This window comes from Leptopilina heterotoma, unplaced genomic scaffold, assembly GCF_015476425.1.
Source record: "Leptopilina heterotoma isolate Lh14 unplaced genomic scaffold, ASM1547642v1 Lhet_66, whole genome shotgun sequence".
NCBI classification, from domain to species: Eukaryota; Metazoa; Arthropoda; class Insecta; order Hymenoptera; family Figitidae; genus Leptopilina; species Leptopilina heterotoma.
Window position 1 is genome coordinate 1,314,588 of NW_025111153.1, and position 27,273 is coordinate 1,341,860.

The 27,273-nt window shown below is 29.0% G+C and overlaps 1 protein-coding gene across 3 annotated transcripts in view; it reads right to left on the reverse strand.

Annotated features, from left to right (window-relative positions):
* The window catches only part of LOC122510054, a 179,851-nt gene that overhangs the window by 34,669 nt on the left and 117,909 nt on the right, over positions 1 to 27,273 (reverse strand). For 2 of the 3 annotated variants that reach the window (XM_043624447.1, XM_043624449.1), the window contains exons 1-2: positions 17,601 to 18,004; positions 14,280 to 14,523 (exon numbers count right to left, since the gene is read on the reverse strand). The exons of the other annotated variant lie outside the window; for it this stretch is intronic. The gene's annotated coding sequence lies outside the window, so the exon portion shown is untranslated. Of the gene's footprint in view, positions 1 to 14,279; positions 14,524 to 17,600; positions 18,005 to 27,273 lie in introns of those variants that run through there. 3 annotated transcript variants of the gene reach the window in all.

Sequence of the window (27,273 nt, forward strand, 5' to 3'; positions counted from 1 at the left end):
GACTTTTCAAAATTCCGTCATTGCGGAAGAACAGCATATTGTATGCACTTAGGTACCATTCCTGTAAACAAGCAAAGTTCGAGAAATTATAAAAGTAATGAGATAAGCAATCTTTTTACAACCCTATGACGTCGTCTCATGGACAATTTTTAAGTGTATAAGGGACTAAAATTGAAACCGAAAATTAGTAATCGAATCCAGTAACTAAATTCGCCAATAGTCAGTCGCTGTACCAAAATGAACGTAAGTACCCAGTTTAACAAAGTAATCCCTATTGAGTTTGACTTGTGTCAATTACCAGCCAATTAGAAAGGTCCTGCGGTTCCTAACATCTAAGCTGAGCTCAGAAGCATTATCTAAGATAACAGGTGTAATAAATGTAAATATTCTCAATATTATCTCAAGAAAACAATTGTAATCGAGTAAGAGTATAATTTTATTAAATAACAATTAAAAGTATAATTATTAATAGGTAGTAAGTCAGTTTTTCCTCTCCATTTTTTCCAATCCATTTATTTCACTACCAATTTTTTTCCAAAAAGTAATTGAATAATGTAACAATTTTAAAAAATTTTATATAATGTCCGATGGCTCGAAGATACTCCTCAATTTCGCCGTTGTCCTTCATAGTTTTCTACCACATTGTATAATCTCTCTTCAAATTTCAATCGAGAAATGTCTTCTGGCCTCCTGATCTTTCAACTGATATCTAATTCTTGTAGCATAGTCTCGGTATTCTATTGCTCCTTTCGAAGTTCAACTAGGAACGCGTATAGACTTGGATGATCTTTTCCCTCAAACTCAAACGCGGCACGATTTTGACATTAAACAAATTGAAGTTGATTTTAGTTTACCATTCAACAATTTGAAAAATGTAAATAATAATTAGTAAACAAAATCGTGATTGGAAAAAAATATTAGTGGGAAAAAAGGTTATTGGAAAAAAATAGTGATAAAAAAATACCTGTAAGAGCTCTCCAAAGGATTGTTACCATACGTCAAATTTTGGTCAAATTTGACGTATTTTTCAACCTGCAAATAAAAAGCTCTCCAAAAAGGCCCCATGAGGGGCTTTACGTAACGTCAAAACTTATGTTAAATTTTATTTATTATTTAACCTACAGGTTTAAAAAAGAATTTTTAACCTCATCTCCTATGAATTCTTACCCTATGTTAATATTTAGGTTAAATTTGACTTGTTTCTCAACATAAGACTATACCTAGGTCAAATTTGACCTTTTTAGGGTTTCGTGGCCAAGGGCCAAAACCCATATAGCGAGACTTCGGTGTCCGTCCGTAGTTTTTACGTCTTAAGTTTCAAGTCCTATGTATTAAGTCTTATGTCTTAAGTCTTAAGACAACATAACAACCGTTGCCATGGCAACCGTTGCTATGTTAATGATTGCCATAACAATATGATATGTTGATATGGTAATGGTTGCCATAACAACCGATGCCTCGGCAACTGTTACTATGGTAATAACAAAAAATTTCAATCTTGGGTACAAATAAAAATTCCTAAATAAATTATTATTTATTTTTTTGTCATTTTAGGAAACGAAACCCTATGATGTAGGCGCATTGCGCCTGCTTCTCTGACTGATTTTTTACAATGATAGGTCAAATAGTAGCATTATAAGGGCCCCTTATATTTTTGACAAAATTTAGTACAAATTAGACTATTTGAAAATGCGTGTCAAAAGTCGTTACGTAATGTTGAAGTTTACGTCACATTAGACCTATTTTCGACCTACAGGTAATGGTTTGTTACAATATATCAAAGTTGATGTTAAATTTGTCCTATTTTTTACCTGAAACCAACGTGTCGTTTACTCGTTTTGATAAAACGGTTTTGGACTCACAGCTGTAAAAGGTTGTCAAGTTACTACAGAATTTACCGGCCAAGGGTTGTTATGCTACAGAAAAGTTTTATGTCAAATATGAAGTTGACATTAAATTAATTATAGAATTAATTTTCAAAAGTTAAATATTATAAATTATATAATTACAACATTTTTAGTTATTCAATTTTATTACATTATAATTTTATTATAATTATGATTAAAAGGTTTAAGTTTATGTTCTTTTTTATATGTGTCGTAGGCAAATAGAAGAATCCGGCAGTAAGCCTACTTCCTAGGCAGTAAGGTTATACTGCCGGCAATTAGACGAATGCACAACGAAATCGTTTAGATTCATCTATTTGCTTAGGCAGTAAGCTTACTGATGGGCAGTAGGCCTACTTCCTGATGCGGGTTCGGCATTTAGACGACTCGCATCAGCATCCACGATGTTTAATTGACTTAGGTAAATTTCAATAATAATAATACACATAACACAGGCGTACAAAATTAAAAATTTTGTCAGACCCAGAAACGGGATACGTAATCCAAAACTAGCAGCAAAATTTCTCTATCACGTCAGGATTCTGAGATATTCTAACCTAAAAGAGTAAAAATGGCCATTTTTGGCAACATTCGACTCTCAATAAAATCTACAAAAAATTTTTTTTATCATTCGAACAAATTTTAAAATAAAGTACAATTATTCACTTTTCAAAATATTCTACACCCGATCCGATTCGACTTTTTTCACTAAGGTACAACAATTTAAAGTTTAGGTTACACGACCTAAAAACTGAAAAAATGAAGAAAAGAATAATTGGAAAGTACTTTAACTTAAGCATCTGATTCTTAATATTTTGGGATCTCTGATTACAAAACCGATGTCGGATTTTCAAAATTCAAAATGGCGGATCCAATATGGCGGCTGTCGCTTATTACGAATCTGATGGCAGATTTTCGAAACTCAAAATGGCGGATGTAATATGGCGACATATTTTTAAAAAATTTAACGGATTTGCTTGAAACTCTTCACTCGGGTGTTTTTGAAGTCCCTTATTACGAATCTGATGTCACATTTTCAAAATTTAAAATTGCGGATCTAATAAGATATTGTAAGGGAAGTGTTCCGGTTTTGGGCACCCTTTTGTTTTTGCCTCATAACATTTGTCCATGTGCATATTATACAAATGTATGTGTACGAATTTGAAGCTAGAGGTCTAAGGTGACTGTCAGTGAAGGGATTAAATTGATTCCTTTAAATAAAAAAGTTTTATTAGAAATTTAGTGAAATGGAAATTTTTTGACAAAATAATTTTTGTACCCGGTTGTGGGCACCCTTGAAAAATCCGCTAAAAATGAAAAAATATTAAAGGAAACCAACACAAATAAAGAAACAATGAAAGTTTCTTTATTTTAAGAGACTTTGCCGGGATAAAAAACAAAAATGATGACACGTTTTCACACTATGCTCATCGCTAACAAAAGCATAATGCTTGCATGTGAAGTAGCTAGTACGCATACCATAACGCACTTCTAATGCACTGAACGGCTATATTCATCGCATTTAATGGAGTTTGCGGCTGTCACTTTCCTTGGCAGAAAGTTTAGATAGATGAGACAGTAGTCCACATCATTGTCAGATGGTAGAGCCTCCTTAACATAAAGGTGCCCACAACCGGGAATGACAGTCATTTCTTAAAAAGACCAACACATTTTGTGATGCAGAATTTTGGTTAAACACGAAGGTATATCACAAAATATAATAACAATACTGCAAAAAAAAAAATTAAACCCTTTTTTTCTGAACGAATCTACACCCATATGTTGCTCTTCGAAAACAATACAAAATTACTTTTTTATTTATTTAATGCAAATTTTCTTTATTATGCTCACAGCTATTACACAAATGCATATATTTGTTTCGTTATCAATACGAAAAGTCCGTATTGTCAACGAACACGACTTGCAATACTTAGATCAGTAAAATCTGCTTGCTGTCAAAGTTTACGTAGGGGTGCCCACAACCGGCGCACTTCCCCTATGTTAGTAAAATCGAAAAACGTAAAATTCGAACATTTAGGGCATAATTTATACACTCTTTTAGTAAAGAAAATTAAAAATGTTATTTTTCTTTATGAACCTTTACACATTTTTCTTCAAAGCATCTTCGTATAGTTGGTTTCGTCTTTATAATATAATACAGAATCACTCCTTTGCTTATATCTGGACCTGTAAATACATCTTTTTTCAATTTAGATATATATATATATAGGTGTGGAAATCTTTTTTTCAAATACTCAAAATACTTCGAATTTCACGTTTTTTGATTTTACTAACATATAATACCATATTAGATCCGCAATTTTAAATTTCGAAAATATGACATCAGATTCGTAATAAGCGACCTCAAAAACACCCGAGTTAAGAGTTTCAAGCAAATCCGTTAAATTTTTTAAAAATATGTAGCCATATTACATCCGCCATTTTGAATTTCGAAAATCTGACATCAGATTCGTAATTAGCGACCTCAAAAACCCCCGAGGAAAAGTTTCAAGCAAATCCGATCAATTTTTTATTTTGACAGCTGCTATATTGGATCCGCCATTTTGAATTTTGAAAATCCGACATCGGTTTTCTAATCAACGATCCCAAAATATTAAGAATCAGATGCTTAAGTTAAAGTACTTTCCAATTATTCTTTTCTACCTTTTTTCAGTTTTTAGGTCGTGTAACCTAAACTTTAAATTGTTGTACCTTAGTGAAAAAAGGCGGATCGGATCGGGTGTAGAATATTTTACTTTCTTTTAAAATTTATTCCAATGATAAAAAAAATTTTTTGTTGATTTTATTGAGAGTCGAATGTTGACAAAAAAAGCCTTTTTTACTCTTTCAGGTTAGAATATCTCAGAATCCTGACGTGATAGAGCAATTTCGCTGCCAGTTTTCGATTCAGGGTGACAAATTACATCGGAAATGACTTATCCTGTTTCTGGGTCTGAAATTAGTAGGCCTGTGTAATGAGAAATGTAATAAAAATTAAATTTATTGATAAATAATAATAATTAATAAATTTTATTTATGTATTAAACTTCTGATACTTGAAGTGATACTTCTTCGTGCTAGATTGACACGATGCAGCTTGTCTTAGAAAAATAAAAACATCCTTTTTAACGTCTTCAAGACGTATCGCACCAGCTCCTGATTTTTCGATTTCGGTCCTAGGAAACCAGCCGTTGATTATTTCACTCCCAGTTCCCACTTGATAAACCCCATTTTTTAAGTCAGTTACAACTGCAAAGATTTTCCCAAAATCTAAAGGTCCTCAATCAACAGAAGGAATTGTCATGGTTATACAATCACCGATGGAAAGTGGTAAAAACATTTTTTGAGAAAATGTCATCATTTTATCGGCTGCTATTTTTTGCCGCTTATTGCAGTCTTCTTGAACATCGAGTAGATGTTTTCCCTTTGCACAAAGTAAACAAATAAATTTATCTGCAGCAGCTTGATTCACACATTGCAAATGAATTTCAGCATCGCAATCTGTAAAACAGACGGTCACGGTGGGTTCGAACTAACTTCAACCCAAAGGTCGAGGCACTTTAAATTAATTCGATATATTTATTTATATTAGGATAATAATTTTTACTTTTGCTCCTCGATTCAACGCCTCTAGCGGACACTCGTGAAGCTCTAGTTTTTTCTCTGTCTCTCTCTCTTGCAAACAACATTCGCCTGCCCCGACATTTGATGCACGAGCGAAGCGAGTGCTTCTGGTCGGGGGGCAGGCACGAAAAAAAATGTGAAAGATAAATTAATATTATATTTTCAAAAGAATTTTTCTGTTATTACAAAATTAATTTCATGTTTCTGAAATTCTAAACGTTCTAATGAACAAAATTTTATAATTTCTTTAAATTATAACAATTTTATTATAACATTGTGGCACGCATTAAAAAAGAAATTACGAAATTTTTAATTACTTAATTTTAGGTTTTAATGTTTATTAAAATAATTTTTGAAAATAATTATATCAGCAAAAGATTTCGTTCATTTCAATATTCAGAGCTTGTGGATAATAAATTTATAAAGTATATATAAAGTTTTCTTGATAATTTTTTTTCTCATTTTATATTGCAATAACAATTACTTCTTAAATTGTCATGGAACTCGAAATTTTCTTATTTACCGACATAGTGGTGTTTCTACTGACAAAGAGTTCTTTTACTCCTGCTGTAATAGAGGGCGTGTAAGAAAATCAACCAAAGCACAAATGTTTCACTTTCTGCTGCGAAATCGAAAAGGAAAATACGTACTTTCGACCGAGGCATAAAGAAAATTGATTTGCTAATTAAATTATTCTTTGCTAAAGACATTATTGGCGCGGTATCAACTCTACACATTTTAATTGTATACAGTGCAACTGAACACCGTTAATTCTATACAGTTCAACTCTATACATACGAATTTTAAAAAAGTTTAATTTTAACTCTACACAGTTTAATTAAATACGCGTTAGTTCTGCACAGTTCAACTCTATACAAATAAGTTTTTAAAAATTAATAACGTTTAACTGTATACGGTGCAATTGTATACAGATTAATTTGATAAATTTTTAGTTTTTAGACTTGTTTAACTCTATACAGTTTAATTAAATACACGTTAATTGTGCACAGTTCAACTCTATACAAATAAGTTTTTAAAAATTAATAATGTTTAACTCTATACAGTGCAATTGTATACAAATAATTTTGATAAATTTTAAGTATTTAGATTAATTTAACTGTATACAGTTCAACTCTATACAAACGAATTTTGAAAAAGTTTAATTTTAACTCTACACAGTTTAATTAAATACGCGTTAATTGTGCACAGTACAACTCTATACAAATAAGTTTTTCAAAATTAATAACGTTTAACTCTATACAGTGCAATTGTATGCAGATAAATTTAAGAATTTTTAATTTTTTAGATTTGTTTAATTCTATACAGTTTAATTGAATACGCGTTAATTGTGCACTGTTCAACTCTATACAAATAAATTATTAATAATTAATAACGTTTAACTCTATACAGTGCAACTGTATATTTTTTTAGGTTCGTTTAATTCCATACAGTTCAACTCTACACAGGCATTGAAAAAAAAATTAACTTTTTAATTATATACCTACAGTTTAATTAAATACACGTTAATTGTGCACAGTTCAACTCTATACAAATAAGTTTTTCAAAATTAATAACGTTTAACTGTATACGGTGCAATTGCATACAGATAAATTTAAGAATTTTTAATTTTTTAGATTTGTTTAATTCTATACAGTTCAACTCTATACATTACTGTCCATACAATAATGTATAGAGTTGAACTGTATAGAATTAAACAAATCTAAAAAATTAAAAATTCTTAAATTTATCTGTATGCAATTGCACCGTATACAGTTAAACGTTATTAATTTTGAAAAACTTATTTGTATAGAGTTGAACTGTGCACAATTAACGCGTATTTAATTAAACTGTGTAGAGTTAAAATTAAACTTTTTCAAAATTCGTATGTATAGAGTTGAACTGTATAGAATTAACGGTGTTCAGTTGCACTGTATACAATTAAAATGTGTAGAGTTGATACCGCGCCGACATTATTTTTTCAATAAATTGATATTCGAATGTAGTTTATTTTTTAGTTTGCAATAATTTTTATTATAAGTAAATAAAAGAATCAAGTTTAGGTTTTGAAAATAATTATTTATTTTCTGGTTAAACTATAGAAATTAATAAAACTTTGAAAACAATACTTAAATTAAACGTTGATTAAATTATATATTACTTTTCTAAACATGAAGACTGTTATATTCACATATTGCAACGATTTAAATAGTGTGTATTATATATTCTGATAACTGTCCAACTTATTGTTAGAAGTATGACTTTTTCATAATTAAGGGGACCCGCACCCGAAATTTCAACTATAATAGAATATAATTGGAAAAATTTTTTGTATTTTTTTCCTGACACTATTTTAATTTAGAAATAAGGTGAAAAAAACAAAAAAAATTTTCATGATTTTTTCGGAAATTTAAAAAAATTAAAAAAAAATTTTTTTTTGTAACTTTTGACAAAATTAAAATTTTACAAAATCCATGCCCTTAAATATAAAATGGAGTGTAACAAAACTCATTAAAACAAAAACCGTGAAAAAATAATAAAATTTGTGAAAGAAGAAGCATTTTTTATAAGTTTATGGTATAACATTATAAACCATAAATTTACAAAAAAATGCTTCTTCTTTCACAAATTTTATTAGTTTTTCACGGTTTTTGTTTTAATGAGTTTCTTACACTCCATTTTATATTTAAGGGCATGGATTTTGTAAAATTTTAATTTTGTCAAAAGTTACCAAAAAAATTTAAAAAAAAATTTTTTAATTTCCGAAAAAATCATGAAATTTTTTTTAAATTTTTTTACCTTATTTCTGAATCAAAATAGTGTCAGAAAAAAAATATACAAAATTTTTTCAATTATATTCTGTTATAGTTGAAATTTCGGGTGCGGGTCCCCTTAATGACAGGAGACGAAAAAATAAATAAATGAGCATTGTCAAAGTGTTCTTTTGTTTTACATTAATCAAATTTTATAGTAGATACTTTAGAAATAGACTTTTAGGAATTAAAAAAGTAAGTTATCTTGTGGAGTAGATGTGTTTAAAGCCTAAAAAATACAAATAATTGTTTTTCTCAAAAATTAGTCTAATGATTTTTTTATTTTTGGTCTCCAATTACTCAGAAGACATAATAGAATAGAAATTTACAAAAAAAACTTAAATTGACTCAACTTTTGGGTTGAACTTAGTTTGGACCCACCGTGGGTGTCTATCACATCCATTGGTGTTTCACAAAAACGGCAAAATTTTTGTACTTGATCCAGTGCTGTTGACTCAATCGCATTTTCTTCGTAGGTTTGTGAACTTGAAGGTATTGGGTCATCTTGATTAGCATGCGGTTTGTTTAAAGTAGAAAGAGCAGTTTCCAAATCCTCCTCTGTCTCTAAATTTTCTGTCACATTATTAGGTAGATTGAAACACGCTAAACCATTTCTTATCGGTCCAAGGGTAGCTTCGTATGGTACGCTGTTAATTATTCGGTGTTTTGAAGTCTTATTTTGCCACTAAAACAATTTAAAATTTTAATTTTTTAAAAAAATAATTCAAAAAAAATTCAAAAGAATTTAATTGTGAACAAAAACTCCGCGCCATAGCACCATACTGCACAAGTCGCGTAGTACGTTACCGTAGTCGGGCATTGCTGCTGCAACTATGACTATTTTTTACAAAAACTTCAATATCTCCGGAACCAGTTGAGTCTCCATAAATTTTTTTTATAAAATTAAAGGAGAATTCATAAGGAATCCAAATATGTTAATAACATTTTTTTCAGAGAGGAGTAAATAAACAAAAAATTGTTTACAAAATTTAAAAAAAAATTTTATTTAAAAATTAATTTTTTTATCAACTTTATTTGCATTTAAAAGTACATACTTTTACCTGAATAATGTGTAAATTTCATAAAAATCCATTAAAAAATATTTCGATATACACTGGAAGCCCCGAACTTTGGACTGCTATGTAATGGTGTCCAATGTTCGGAGGGGACACCTTGACGACTGAAAGTATAAATATTCAGGGCCGTACGCTTCATTAAAACGAAGATGCGCTTATTTAATATTACATATTCAATGACAATTTTGTTGTCAATTTATTAAAACATAATTGAAAAACATTGTTTTCAATTTTTTATATTTATAATTAACAACTGATTCACATGATTCAATTTATTAACAAGTTTTTAAAAAGAGCCACAAAACGGTACACTTTACGCAGACGCTACTGCTTTTAGTTCAACGTTTGTCCGTGCTTCCCGCCGACCCTTCACTCTACTTTGTCTATACTCTATGTCAAAACAATCCAAAGTGCGGGGGTTCCAGTGTATTCAAAATTTTATAAAATTAATATTAAAATTCAAAATTGGGTATCTTTAACAATTTTGAATTTTTTTTGCGCAAATCGGCATACCCTTTGCAAATCGTGATATTTCTGACGTAAAATGCCTCTATTATTATTATTATTATTGTTATTATTATTATTATATTATTATTTTAATATTTTTATTATTATTTTATTATTATTATTTTAATATTTTTATTATTATCATTATTACTATCAGGTAGTAGGCCTATTTCCTAGGCAGTAAGCTTCCCGCGTAAAAAAATGTTGGCTCGCTCAGGACTCGAGACTTGGTTGAAGCTAAAAATCCACCTAAAGCTCAAGGATCGCTAAAGGCTCGAGACTTGGTTGAAGCTAAAAATTCATCTAAATCTTAAGACTCGCTCACGGCAAATTATTCATTTTATTTTATTTATTAGTGTTTACAGGCACAAAGCCCTTTTGTACAAAGTACTTAACAATATTAAAACTAATCAACAACAAGTTACCATAAAGAATGTTTAAATGTTATTATTGTTTTCAAAGACTGCTAACTTTAAGTTCCTGCAAAATTTTCTCATTGGTGTTGAAAAAAGTGTAAATTATTAGTAAGTAAGTGTGCTGCTATATAAAACAAACATAAGATAAAAAAATATAGCCTGAAATTTAAATTTAATAACAATGTATTCTAGCAACACAACACCAGTGTTAATAATTGTAATGTTCAGGTGTGATTTTATGACTAAAAGTACTCCAAATTACTTTTAACTGAATAAAAATTTGGAATAGTGTAATCTTTGTTGTTCTTAATTGAACTTTTATGTCTAATTTTATTATCTAAAATATGTAGTTAGTTTTTAAGCTGAAAATTTCTTCACTGTTTAAGGCAGAAATTATTTTTGATTTAAAAATTAAGACTATTCTCTTAATAAAGGTACAAATTATACGTTCATTGAATATTTTTTAATTATATTTGCCTTACATAATACATTAGATAACATTAACAGATTGATTGTCTTTAGTTAATTATTTTTAATGTTCGTAAATAAATTAACGTTTTAGTCAACTTACATAAACTAGAAATTAAGAGGATTATACAATTCTATTATTTAACTTCAAGATAACGCTGGTCTGACGGGATTGTGTTAATATATATTTTACAAAGATTCATTTGATAGTAAATACTAATATTTAAAGCCAAAAATGGTATGTTTTTTAAAGAAGAAAAATTTGTCATACCCAAAGTTAAAAAAACCTAATTTGTTTATAAAAAATTTATATTTTTTTTAATAAAACATGAAAAAAATTGTTATCATTATTGAATAGTACAGAAAAAAACAAAACTTTTTTTCTCTTGTCAAAAAAAGAAAATAAACAATATTTTTTAGTTATCCGACATTAAAAATAGATCTGCATTTAATAAACGAAAATTTTAAAAATTCATAACTCAAAAATTTGTCCTAGAAAAAAATACCTATCTGTTTTTTTCAATATAGAAAAGAAAAAAGTAGGTTTTGCCGATTTTAAAGGTCGACTTAAATTTTACGTGAAATTGACCATATACAAAGAATTATGATTGTTTTCAAAAAGTTTTATAATAAATCGCGTGCATAAATGTTAATCATGAATATTAAATCAATATTTTCTATCGTTGACTCTTTAGTTTTCTTGATAATTTGGTCTATTTTAATGGTATTTAATTAAATTGTGAATTAAATATTCAGACAAGGAAATCGTGAGTATTGCCACCTAGCGTGTGTTAAGTGCGGCTACCTTTTTCTACACTCCATGTTATCGATACTTTACATTGGAAGAAAAAATTATTACTTTAATTAATGTTTTTATTGTTAATATGCAACAATTAACAAAACTATATAATGAATTAAATACATTAAATATCAAAGAATATATATTGATTGCTTTTTTTAGCATTTTATTCCTTTTTTCATTACAAATTAATAAATTTCACACACTATTTCAACTGTCACATTAACACTTTTACATATTAATATTTAATTATTTACAACATAATTTACCCTAAATGTTGGATAAATTTACACTTTAATACTCCATTTATTATTTTGAATAGTTTATTTCAACATTCTATGCTTTTTTATTGAATTTTTCGACCAATTACCGAACTTATACCGAACGTATACCCAATTCGGTATATTTTCAGGAAAACCCGACCGTCAGGGATATTAATGTGCTTGTCTTTGTAACTGGCGTCAACCGCGGCTGTCCACGTGCTTATAATCGGGTGTAAATTACCAAAGTGCAAATAAAATCCCACAGCATCGAGAATTTCTTGAAACAAGACAAGATCTCGCCCAGCGAGGTTAGAAATACTGCGTGGTAAAACTCGTGGAGAATTTGAGGTTATTAAAATGTCCGCTTATAAGGAAATATTGAATATCAAACTTGAGCAAAAAGTTTACTGAAAATAATGACTTTACATGTTTAGGTATGTATCAAAATTGTATGCAATATTCACCTAATTATTAAAATTTCGACTGCTAATATAAACTGAGCGATTTCTTGTTTAGTTTCAAAAAAATTCTCGGTGCTGTGTGATTTTCATATAAATCACGTATAATGTAAAATTTGTCTTAAAACTTTATTTAATTTTAAAGGTACTTTCCTTTATTTCACTTACTCATAAAAATTGACTTAATGAGCATTAAATTTGCCATAAATACCAATATTTAAAATTGAATACCTTTCTATACCTAACTTAAAATTGCTTTTCAATTCCTTTCTATACCTTGGTCAACGTTTATGTGGCGAAAGGAATTAAAATTTTTTTCTTTATATACTCTTATTGGAAATTCAAAACTCAGGACAATAAAGGAATTCAATTTTTTCAATACTTTCTAATGCAAGTCTTTTTACCGGGATTGTTCAAAATTTGTAAGGTTATGTTCTTTTTCTGATTAATCTTTTATTCTGTATTTTATTTATTTATTTATTTCTATTTAATTTACAACATAAGATCCCGCGATCCAAAGTGGATCATAAATGGGTAACGAGAAGTCGTACAATATATATATATATATATATATATATATATATTTTAAAAAGTTTAAACAATATAAGTATAAATATATGTATAAATTTTTCTTTTTTTTAGAAGATTAAATAACATTAGATTTTGCGTAATTCTATGATTAATTTTAAATATACAAAAGTTTATTTGACCGTCGCATAACAATTAATCGTCTATGAAATGTATGTATGTAAATAAAAGGTCAAATTTAACTTAAATATAACGTATCGGCCGATATGGAGAGCTTTATTATTATTATTTATTATTATTTTTATTATTACTATTATTCATTATTATTATTTTATTTTTATTATTATTATCCCTATTGAAAATCCCCATATGGGAAACAACATGGGTTCCTATGTCAAAAACCATGTAAAACCCTACTTCCATGAAGGAAACCACGTGGTTTACCATGTGGTTTCCCATGTCAAACCATATGGGAAATTGAGACAGGATTTTAGTTAGGAATAGACATGGGGAATTTGAACAGTTCAATAAAACCATATCAAATCCCACATGTTTTTCCCAGTCAAATCCTAAACCGAATCCCATGTGAAAAACAGTATCATTTATTTATAATTATTTTTCTAAGTCAATCCTATACTTTCACCGCTAGGTGGCGAAAGTGACTTCTCTCGCTGTTGAGACGACTCTAGAAGTATATAAAAACTGAGAACCTGTAGCAGAGAGGACGTGTTTTAAATGATCGTTTTTTTACTTTTTTGATGACTTGTAACACTAATACTATTTATTATTTAATTTTTTATTAAATAATTTTTAATCCTTTGAAAATTTCTTCATTGGATCTTTATTAAAATACTATGTTTTCAGATCAAAAATTAAATTCAAAAAATATAATTATTTACCGACAACCATATCGGAATAATTTTCTTAAGAATAACACCTGACTCTAAACCAAAGAGTTCAATTGACTTCTAATAGATGTCACTAATTGCTGATATAGTCGAAATCTTCCTTAATTAAAATTCTTCATCAGCAAATAATTTCCTACATTAACTATACAGCTCTTCGACTAGTGTATGGGCTTGATCTGAGATTATAAGAAACGTGAACGTCCAGGCTGTGTTGGCATGGTGCATTGGTAGGCGTTAGTCCCGCGAAAGGCAGCTATTAACTGGGGTTCGAGTCCTCACAGATGCACAGTGCAGTCGTTCACGCAGCTTATTTTTTCAGATCAAAAATTAAATTCAAAAAATATCATTATTTACCGACAACCATATCGGAATAATTTTCTTAAGAATAACACCTGACTCTAAACCAAAGAGTTCAATTGACTTCTAATAGATGTCACTAATTGCTGATATAGTCGAAATCTTCCTTAATTAAAATTCTTCATCAGCAAATAATTTCCTACATTAAATATTAATTTTCAGTTAAAATATTTACTAACTTGCTTCTGACAGTATTACGACCTCATAGGATATCCAATGTTTTTTCGGATCTGCACATTCCTTACTCCATTTTGGGACATTACAATAATCCTTTTTTGTAGGATATTTGCAATATTTCTTATAATTTTCATCATAGTGCACCCATCTTTTTGGAACCAAATCTACCATTAACTGTCCTTCATCATTGGAAACATTAAAATTGACGATTAGATGTGTTGTAGTTTCTTGAAACTCCATTTTAATCTAAAATAAAAAATTTAACAAATAAGATGCTATGAAAAATAAATAAACTTAATAAAAGTAAAACATACAGGTTTTTCCGTGCAGAAGAGTAAAAGCAAATGATTTTTGTTGATAGTTGAAAACTACGCATTTCCTAAATATTTCATTGAGTTGAATGACTTTTTTTTGCTTCGAAAATGAACCTAACTCCATTATGCCAATATCGCTGGATTTACATGGATTTTTAAAAACGTCAATAAGTTTTTCGCATTCATATCCTTTTATTAAAATATTTCGGTGTTCCTTTTTTATTTCAGTGATTTGGAAGATTTTTTTCCTTTCTGTCAGAACAAAATTATCTGGTTCTTTATTTCTTAATATAGAATCGTGGTAAATAATTTCAGGGAGATCAGCTTCATTTTGGTTTAAAAATTCAGCGTCCATAATAATATCTTCCTTTTTATGTAAAACAAATTTTTTTTTCGAGTCAGGACCAGATTTTAATTCTGATAATCTCGCGTTCAATTGTTCCAAAGGCTTCCTGCGCGATCGATTAAGAGATTTTAAATATCCTAAAAAGTTTTCGAAGCAATACGCCGAGTAATTTGGAAGAGGTCCTTTCATAAAATCGACGTCGTCAGCAATGTGAATTAAATTGTGATTATTCATTACTTGCGAGTCCTTTCCATAAAAAGAAGGAAGCAAGTAAAAAAACTGACGTAACAGATCTCGGGCAAAATTTGAATTTTGTGTGGCTAAATGAGAATCGCATAATACTCTAAAGGCGACAACTAATAAGCGGTAGTGCCGATAAATATTGTAGGGTAATATGTCCCGCATAACAATTACGCCACAGTAAAGAAGAAAAAACCTAAATTGCGTTCCTTTCCAATGAGAAAGTTCATCTAAATTCAAGGTTTTTCTTTGAAATTCCGCCGAAATCCCTTTTGAAACTTCAATTAAAGCTGCTTCCAATAATTTTATATTTGTTTTGCAAAGTCTGGCCTGTCGCTGTTTTTTCTTTTTAGCGGGCAACCACTGATCAAGCAGCCATTTTTGAACTCCCAAATCTCGTAAATGAAGTGATTCGATCAAAATGCACTTGATCGGATCAAAATTTGGCAAATGTGTTAGTGGTGATCGACCGACATGATGCTGACTCTGTGATTGCCTTCTAAAAGAAAATTTTGTTCTAAAGGCTGCACTTCTGGAAGGATAGACTCTCTTTTTATTAACTGTTTTTCCTTTCGTTACACAACGCTCACATGCGTAAAAGGATTGATGTCCTTTTACACATTTTATGAAAGCTCGTGCAGGAGTGTCGCAGGAGAAACCTATAATTTCCACAGAATAATCCGCATTGTGCAAATGAAGACCATCTTCCAAAAGTTCACAAGCTTCGTCAATGAAATCTTGCATATATTGTCTTACTGATATTGGCTTCAAATCTCCACAAAATGCAGCAACAACAAAGGGCCAAGATTCATAATCGTTATCAATTACTCTTGCTGAAAAAATCCAAAACTGCAGAGAAGAATTCCTAAATATTGGCACTCCATCAACATTAAATAATAATTTAATAACATTTTTATTATAATTTTCAGGAATTATCATTTTTAAATTATTTTCTATTCCATAATAAATATATTTTCCCATTTTTCCTTTTGCACTTTCCATGGGGCGAATGATTTGTAAATTATTCCTTGTTTGTAATAATGTTGCCGCAGAAATTGGAACATCGTGTCCTTCTCCTTTTAAAAGTTTTAATAATTGGGTTAAGCAATCTCTTGTTATGTTCCGAATATTATTATTTGCCCAAATTTGCAATTTTGTAGAAAAATTTTGTAGAATATTTAGTTCCTCGTCATCAAGCATTTCTTCATTATCAACTGCTTCTTCATTGTTAGACACTTCCTCATTTGATGTTGACATATTTGAAAACTCATCTGACAGTCGGTTAAAATCTCTGTTATTTTGAATTGAAGTATCACTGTCATGAAGAGATTGTTCTGACGGGGAGGATGGTGGAATAGTTTCATTTTGAAGTAATTCTTGAGCTCGCAGGCTACCCGAATTATCTAAAGAAGATGAATTATCTGTTTCGTTGGCTTCTTCCTCACTTGATGATGGACCTTCCTGTTGTTTTTTTAGTATGCGATGCTTCTTCAACCGCTCATAAGTACTCATTGTCTAAATCATTTTAAAAAGTGTCAAATGTTGCGAGAAGAGGTCAAGGTAAACAATTATTTTTATTTTGCAGTAATATAAGGGAATCAATATAATTGTATATAAAGTCTAAACATATAATATAAAAACATATTTATTTTTGCTTATACGAATTTAAACTTGTGTAATCTATAAAGTAAAACATTAATTTTCCAATACTAAATCAGAAATAATTTTTGCTAACCAACGACATACAAAATAATTAATTAAATGGTAAAGATTTGAAGAACGTGAAATGTTTGATATATTTAGAGATAATATTCTTAATTTATGAAACACATCCCTATTAGCAAGAATTTCACACTGATTAAACAACCTTGAAAGTCATGAAAGTAATTTTTCAGTATTGAATAAAAGGTTAAAATTACAATTTTGTCACAGGGAGATCGTAACATAATTAGCAAAAAATTTAATGAATGTTAATATTATTGATTATTTCTGTATAATTGCCTACACGGTAGAATTAATAACACTATTTTTAGGTTAGAAATTCAGAGATTTGAATTTCCAAACAAAAGTAAAACTTAACCTCTTAACTGTAAATATGTAAAAAAAATTATTATACATTGAAGTAAATTATTACCATAGACAATATTTATTTATTCTTTTCGTGAATAATAATAAATTTATTTGTAACTAGTATTTAGTAACAATAGCAAAAATAAAGAAAGTTTAATTTCAATTATCAAATTTCTACACACACAGATTTGTAACTTCAATTTTAATATTTGTTCTCTATAAATGTATTTTTTTAGTTTTTAAAAACTTTTAAGGAGTTTAAAAGTTGTAAGATAAAAAAACGTAGCGATTATGTATCTTATAGTATTAGTCACGTTTTTCAAGTTTTCATAAATCGAAAGAAATATACTTACACTTCACACTTATGTTCCGGCTTTAGAGATATCCTTTTATCTGCAAATTTTTGTATATATAACTTGTAATATTAATATAAATCACTTATAAAATGCACAGTGCAGAAGTTTTAATTAAACTGGCTTGAATACAATTAATATAATTTTAAAGAAAATCATTTCTTTACAACTTTATATCACCGACGCCACGGTAGCCATATTGTCGAGAGAACGCGATGTGACGCGACGCGAACAGGAAGACAAGATGACTTGCGCTTGCGCAACAGAACCACAAATTCATTTAATGGCTGCTTCAGGCGCGCTACTTTAAAATTATTTGTATACCAATACACACTAATTATTTAGTACAGCAGATAAATAAAGGACACATTAGAATAGAAAATTAATAAAAACTAATAGTAATTGATTTTTTTACACCTCGGTCGAAAGTACGTATTTTCTTTCTTCCATTTCGCAGAAGAAAGTCGAACATTTAGGCTTTAGTTGATCTACACATACACACCTACACTCCCTCTATTACAACGGAAGTAAAGAAATTCTTTACCGGTGAAATCACTACTGCGTCGGTAAATACGAAAATTACATGTTCTATGGAAGTGAATAATTTTTATTTAAAAAATAATTAATAAGAATATTTATAATCAATGAATTTAATGTACACAAGTTTTGACATTCAAACCATTCAAATGAACGAAATTTTCAACAATGTTGTAATAAAGTTTTAATTTGCAGAAATAATTAAATTTTGTTTATTTGAACGTTTAAAATTTCAAAAATACATATTGTAAGAGAGAGAGAAAGACAGACAGAGAAAAAGCCAGAACTTCACGAGTATCCAATAGAGGCGTTGAAACGGAGAGAAAAAGTAAAAGATGGCCGGCTGTCAAAATAAACATGATTGCAATTTTTTTAATAAATAAATTAGCGACTGTACTTTCAATCGGATATAAAGAAAAATATTATAATCTTACACGGGGCAAAATTATCTTATCAATTAATATAATACATAATTGGATGTGATAATGGTTATATTAAATACATAATTGGTTTGTCAGATTGTTTAATTAATAATATAATTTATACTGATTTACATTTAAATTTATAATTTGAACCAAAAACATTTTACTTAAATCAGATAGAAAGAATTAGAAAAATATGTTTATTTATTTGATAATAATCAAGTAACAGGTTATTTGAATCAAACATTTTTTCCAGTATAAACTACAAGCAATTTTTTCAATACTGAGCCAGTACTGGCTGCCCGTCCTTAGAGGCCTGGCTAAGCATTGGGGAAACAAAAATTCTGTACTGGGCAAGTCTTGACTGACAAGGCTTGTCTAGAGTATGGCTGGACAATCGGCTTAGTACTAAGCCAGTGGTAAGCATCGGCACTACACTGGCATTTCCCATTGGGTAGATGAACTGTTCAAATTTCCCATGTCAATTCCTAACTAAAATCCTGTCTCAATTTCCCATATGGTTTGACATGGGAAACCACATGGTAAACCACGTGGTTTCCTTCATGGAAGTAGGGTTTTACATGGTTTTTGACATAGGATCCCATGTTGTTTCCCATGTGGTTTCCCATATGGGGATTTTCAATAGGGATCGACGGTAGTTACAAAAATAAGTCAAAATTGGAATAGACGCAACGTAAAGGTCCTTAATATTGGGTCTCCTTTTGACGTGTAGGTAAAATAATATATTATTTTTAGAGAAAACCACATTGATCGTATGATTTGTCTTTGTCGTGAGAATCACCCCTACATTGATTTTTTGAAATTAACTAATAAAATTTTACAGTTGTTAATTTTTTTATTTAAACTGAAAGTTGTTTACTTATTTTTGTGTGCATTTATAATATTAAAGTAATTCAATGTTCCCTGAAGACCCAGATACTGATGGAATTCTATGAATTTATGATTTTTTCTTCGAGCACAAAAACATCCATCAGTTTCTTTGTTTGAAATGCGAAACAAACTGCATTCCAGCACGAGTGTTTGCCACAAGGGACTTTATACTTCACTCGTTATTTGCTTCTTGAGCGTATATTGGTTCAGGAAGTTAAATAGCTGCTCTAAAATTGGTCAATAAATCTTGAAATCGAATCGTGTGCAATTTCAAGATTAATGTGTTGTAACCAGAAAAAGTAATATATTTTTTAACCTTTTATAATATTACTTACATATATGAAAAATAAAGTACCGAATTGATGTTCGTTAGACAAAAATATTTATAAAATTGTATAAAACTAAAGAAAAATTGTACATTGTACGTCGTAGCCACTTTGTTAAAAATGGCAAAGTATGGTCACTTTGTAAAAAAAATTATTTCATAATGAGTACAGAATTTTTGTACGTTTTATGAAATACAAATGTAGTTCTCAAAATTTTTCGAAATATTTCAAAAATACGGAAAACAAGAATTATCAAAGCTCAATATACATTAAAGATGAAAACAAAAGTTCTCTTTATTTACAGTGTATTTTTAACTAAATAATCAAAATTTATTTTTAATTATTGTTATGATTATGACTGTCATTTGTTTAATGTTGTTATTTAAAAGAAAAAGCTCTTAGGGATACCTGAGGAATTATGTGAAGGAGTACAGTGTCATATTTCAGACCGTTTGGTCAAGTAGATTTTGAGTTATGACGTACACGAACTTCAAAAACAACAAGTTTCTGAAAAAAGCTTCAACCTTTGAGGCTCAGATACACAATACTTAAAGTTTGGCATTATTTTTAAATGTTAAAACGCAATTTTAAAAATTTTGCAATAGACATTTGTTGTGGCTCAGGAATCGCTCTTTTAAATAACCCAAGAAAAAATTGACAACTGGCGCAGTACTGCGCCAGTACTGCCTAGTACTGGCAGAGTACTGGCCGCCATGGTTGAACCAGTACTGGCATTTGACCGAAATGATAACGCTTTTCAGTACTGGTTTGATGTTACTGGCGCAGTACTGGCAGCCAGTACTGGTTTAGTACTGGCGCAGTACTGTTTCAGTACTGGTTTAGTACCCGTGTAGAAAAATCTTCTGGCGCTGGCCTGAATCAGACCAGACCGTCTATTTTCCAATCTAGTGGAAAATTTATTTAAATTCAATGTTAATATAATAAAAAAAATTAATTTATATTTAGGGTAATGTCACATTAAGTGGACCGCTACTTTGAGTGGACCACCTGAGTTTTTAAGTTATCTGACAGCGGAAACGTGAAATAAATAAAACGAATAGCAGCACCGCACCTAGAAACAGTAAGAATTTATGTTCCGCGATAATCATACACGTTATTGTTTGATGTAACGCATTTTTAAGAACACAAACCAAAAAAGAAGTCGCTCTTACAATGAGTAAAGTGATTCGGAAGCGTAAAAGTAGTGCAACATTTAAGTTTTAAAAGGTAACTTATTTTTTTCCTACTACTTTGGACATTGGAATTGATTGTGTTAGTTTAATTAAGTGATAATTTTGACTCAAAAAAAAATTTTGGTGTCTGCCATAAAAAGTTGCATGTCACCATGAGTGGACCACTGTTTATAACCATGATTGGACTGCCTGTTTTTTATATTTTTAATGTCAGTTTACCATTTTTATGGAAATAAATTGACAATAAATTGGTTTGAAACTGTTTTATGTTCTTTATTAATTTTTTTGTGATTTTGATGTGATATGTGCCAAAATTATTGAAAATGGTTTCACTTGTAAACATTGCGACACAAACATGGTCTGAAGCTGCATAAGCATGAATTTTGTTTTAATATATCAGAAATATTAAATACATTAAAGAATTTAGAATAACTTTTAAAATTTTTTAAGAGTGGTCCACTCAAGGTTACACTTTTTTCATTCCTTAAAAATGAGCTATTTTTTAAAAGTTAATTGTTTTTTCCAAATAAAAAAAATCAATGCTATTATGGTATAAACACTTATCTAGGGATCTAAACTAAAGCTTGAAATAGAAAACTCCGATTAATTTGCTGTCATGAAGAATTTTTTAGAAAAAAAGCTTAGGCGGTCCACTCAAGGTGACATTACCCTACAGACATGTAATAATCCCCAACTTTTGACTTTTAATCAAATTAATGTTTACAACGCAGAATAAACGCAAACCTATAACGAAATCAAATTTGACACTGCGAGGAATCGAACCCACGATCTACGGACTTTTAGCCTAACACTCTAACCACTACCCTATCGAAGCTACAGGACAATAAATTTTAATTTTTGACACCTTTTATACTTACAATTAATAAAGAGCGTTTAACTGTGTAATTTAGTTAAATTATTATTTAATTGAACTAAATTCAAAAAAATCAAATTAGTAAATTACCTAATAAATTTCCATAAATTATCTCTAAAATATCTGTAAATTACCATAAATTACCGACGTTACATTTTTTAGGTCTAATTTGTGTTTTACATATTTTAATAATTAAAGTATCGTCAAAATGTTTATAAATTATCTCATAAATTTCCATAAATTACCGATGTTAATTTTTTTAGTTCTCGTTTGTGTTTTACATAGTTTTATAAACTATCGTCAAAATGTTTATAGATTACCGCATAAATTTCCATAAATGACAGAAATCCAAAATTTTAATTATTGAGAAAATTTCTATAAATTTCCATAAATTACAGCAAAAATTTCTATAAATTGCTAAAATAAAAATTTTTAATTGTAACTTATGTGGAACATATTTTTATGAATTATTGCAAAAATTTCCATAAATTACTGCATAAATTTCCATTCATTAGTTCCTAACTGACTATTGTCAGTTTACCGTGTTAGCAATACTGGCACAGTACTGGCGTAGTACTGGTTTGCCAGTGCTGTTTCCGCAATACTGGCACAGTACTGGCATACCAGTCTTAAAGGCAGTACTGGCGTAGTACAGAAATTTTATTGAAGCCAGTACTGAACCAGTACTGGCAAGCCAACTGCTGGCAAGCCAGTACTGGTGCAATACTGCGCCTGTTGTGAATACTGGCATTTGACAGAAATTTTTGCTTGGGAATGTATCCGAAAATTTTTAAATTCAAAAATAAATAAATTACAGATGATTATTTAATAAAAAAAACATGAATCCTGGACCAACAAAAATTACTTGCTTCACGAATTTTGACTGAAATATCTATTCAAAGAAATCAGTGAGTGAAAACTTTACTTATAATAACTTATTTGTTTTAAATCTTTACACTATAATACAAAAATGTTTTTTGAAATAATTGAAGTGAAAATAATATTTCACCTTGGACGATATACTTCGACCCGATTGAGCAACATAAATTTTTTCTGGTTCTAAAGCACAAAAATTATTTAAACATAAATTTTTTTGTATAGTTTGATTACGACAAATGCCCCGCAGACTAACCAGATACAGCTCAATCGAAAGTAATTCATGCAAAAGGTCTGTGCATTAGAAATGCTCAAATATGAGTGCTAGTTTCAATGCATGTATTCACTGTCACTGTGATTCAAACTAGAACTGCCCAAATAAATAAACTTATAGAAGTGGCAAATTATTTTTATAATAAGTTGTATCAAGTGTAAAGTAAAGTCACTCATTTGTTCGACCATATGAAAATTTAATTAATAAATACAACAAAACATTGTCAACAAGAAACAAAGTTTTAATTTGGTTGAGAAGGGGCGCATGATTATTCCTCAAATTTCAATTTCCTAATGTTCAAAACATCGAAATTCTTATCATCGAAACATCATTTCGCATAATTTTCAGTTTTCGAAATTTCATTCAACATAATTTTTAATTTATCGATTTATTCTTTATCTTATTATTTAAATAGTTGAATTGTTTTTTAATATAATTTTTAATACGTCGAAAATTTTTTTGACATACATTTTGCTTTTCCGAATGACTATTTGTCATAATTATTAATCCTCCGAATTGCCATTTGACATAATTTTCAAACCTTCGAAATATTATATTACATAATTTTCATTTATCAAAATTTTATTTGTCATAATGTTCATTTACTCAAATTATCAAGTGACATAAAGCGCATTTACTCGAATTCTCATGTGACATAACCTTCAAATCTTCGAAATGTCATATTTAAGAAATTTCATTTATCGAAATTTTATTTGTCATAAAATGTTCATTACTCGAATTATCAAGTGACATAAAACGCATTTACTCGAATTCTCATGAGACATAACCTTTAAATCTCCGAAATGTCATATTTCAGAAATTTTAATTTATATAGAAATTTTATTTGTCATAATTTTCATTTATTCGAATAACCATTTAACATAAAATTTATTTGTCCGAAATTCCATTTGACATAATTTTCAAACATCCGAATTACTTTTTAACCTATAATGCAAGTCACAGAAAGTTCATTTGTCCTAAAAATAACAATAGAAATGAGAAAAATATTTGAAAATTTCATTGTTATTTTTAGGATAAATGAACTTTCTGTGACTTGCATTATAGGTTAAAAAGTAATTCGGATGTTTAAAAATTATGTCAAATGGAATTTCGGACAAATAGATTTTATGTTAAATGGTTATTCGAATAAATAAAAATTATGACAAATAAAATTTCTATAAATTAAAATTTCTGAAATATGACATTTCGTAGATTTAAAGGTTATGTGTCATGAGAATTCGAGTAAATGCGTTTTATGTCACTTGATAATTCGAGTAATGAACATTATGACAAATAAAATTTCGATAAATGAAATTTCTTAAATATGACATTTCGAAGATTTGAAGGTTATGTCACATGAAATTCGAGTAAATGCGCTTTATGTCACTTGATAATTCGAGTAAATGAACATTATGACAAATAAAATTTCGATAAATGAAAGTTATGTAATATAATATTTCGAAGGTTTGAAAATTATGTCAAATGGCAATTCGGAGGATTAATAATTATGACAAATAGTCATTCGGAAAAACAAAATGTATGTCAAAAAAGTTTTCGACATATTAAAAATTATATTAAAAAACAATTCGACTATTTAAATAATAGGATAAAGAATACATCGATAAATTTAAAATTATGTTGAATAAAATTTCGAAAACTGAAAATTATGCGAAATGATGTTTCGATGATAAGAATTTCGATGTTTTGAACATTATAATGTCTTTGGGATATTCTTTACCATCCTCTCAATTCACAACCATAGCCGAAATTTATCAGCCTCCATCTTTAAAACAAAGTTCACAAAGTCAATTCTCAGATTCATTTTCTTCACCCCCTATTCGACCAATTTCTTATCAACCATCTTATGTGCCAACTTTTTCTTCAAAATTATATCCTGTACCTAATTTTCAGGGTATCCATTCCTATATTCATCACTTTTACAATCTGCACATCTTACACCACTACAAACTGAAAATTCCACTTCAACTACAATACTTAAAGAAAGTCAACTTCCAAAAATTAAGGAAACTAAACTTTTAAATCATCGTGTGAAATTGGTAAAGGAAAAAGAGTAACAAGTTCTTAATATAAAGTACAAAAAAAATCAACATTCTGATTTGTTTTTAATGTACTAAATTTATATATACTTCAAAATTATACTAAATTGTTACTTTGACAAAATTTATTGTTACAAGTTTTGATATAGATTAGTATTATAGATTGATTTATATGAATTCAAATTATTCAATTTAATCGCATTATTTATTTTTCGCATAATTTCTTATGAATAAAATATTAGATAATGCGAATTCATTTGACTTTATAATTTATTAATATTATTTTTATTATAAAATAGAAAAGGAACTTTTAAATCCTAACCATTTTCTATGATAATAATATTAATAATATGTAATTATAATTATTCATAATATCAATAACATTTTTAATCAATTGTTAATACATGGTTCGAGTATTTCTTTTTACACTGACAGAAAAATCATTTGATTCAAATTAATTGAATATTATCAATTGATTATTTACTTGATTCAAATAATATTTATTGAAGTCAATTAAGTAGTAATTATTGAACCAATAATTTGAGTATTTCAAACAAATACCATTTAATTGACTCCAATAAATATTATTTGAATCAAATAAATTCTTTTCAGTGTAACTTGTTCTATAATTATAAAAAAATATTTTTTCTTCATACCTCGGTCGAAAGTACGTATTTTCTGCTTCGATTTCGCAGCAGAAAGTCGAAGATTTGTGCATTGGTCGATGCACAAGCTCGCCCTCTGATACAGCGGGAGCAAAAGCTGTTAGCTGTTCTGCATTACCGGCAGAGAATTTAAAGCGCGAGTGATCCAGACGTATAGGGATTGACAGTTAACCTAAAAGCTTATTTGTTTTTTTTTCTGGTGCTTTACTTTAAGAAAAAATGAATCAAAATGCAAAACTTTAGAATCTTTGAATATCGTAGAGAACATTCAATATGATCTCAATTTTGATGTAAACAAAAATTTATGTATCAAATACATAAATTGTATATTTCATAAAAAAATTATAAATAATTTTTGTACTCTATCAGATTTGAAAAATAGTTAATACAATTAATAAATAAAAAAATTAATTACATTTGTTATTTATAGTATAAGAAATAAAGAAAAGGTTTTAAAAATTGACTATTTCTTTAAAAAAAAAATTTGGCTATATATTTATCTATTTACATGGTTTTTCGATACCTGCTCCCGACATTTATTAATTTTGATGAATTAATTAATTTTTTTTAGTTGTGACAAAAACTGATATTTTATATTAGAAGGTTGTTTTTTATTACTTTCATTTATTCCTTTGGTCATTTATTGCAATTAATTATTTATTTAGTTGTTAAAATTGTAGTTATATTTGGATTTTGCTTGTCTTTTCGATGCCGGCCCCCCCGACCAGCAGCACTCGCTTCGCTCGTGCAGCAAATGTCGGGGCCGGCATCGAAAGTCAATAACGGCGTCTTTCTTTTAGAGAGAGATAGAGAAAAAGCCAGAGCTTCAGGAGTTGCCGATGGCAGCGCTGAAGCGGGGAGCAAAAGTAAAAGATGGCCGGCTGTCAAATCGAACGCGATTGCAAGATTTGTAATTAATAAATTATTAAGCGTACTTTCGGCCGGATATAAAGAAAAATAGTATACATTACACGGGCAAAAAGTTCGAAATTCCTGCATCGCGATGATGCCCTCGGCTTCGCCTCGGGCATCATTTCACGCGATGCAGGAATGTCGAACTTTCTGCCCTTATAATGTAATATACTATATTTTACGTTATACTTGACCAACTTTTGACTGTAAGTTTTTAAATAGTATATTTAGACATATATAATTATTTATATTTTTATGTAGCATATGTTTTATTATTGAAATGTATATTTAATTTTTAATATTATAACTATAAATGATATTGTTAATATAGTTATTTATGTCTTAAGATTGTTTATAGATGTATGTCCATTTTTATGTAAATTTTTCATATTTGTTTACAAACAATAAAAACGATAATATTTTTAAATAATTTAAACTTTATTTTTAACCCATACTAGTAAAAATATTAAATCAAGAAATATTGTAAATCAATACATATCAATATAGAACAATCAAAAGATATGAAAAATATGCGAGAAATTAATACAGTGATATGAGAAATAATCAGAAATCACCATAATACGACTAGAGATTTACAGAAAGCAACAAGAATAGAGCCCCGACAGAGACTTATTGCTATGCCATA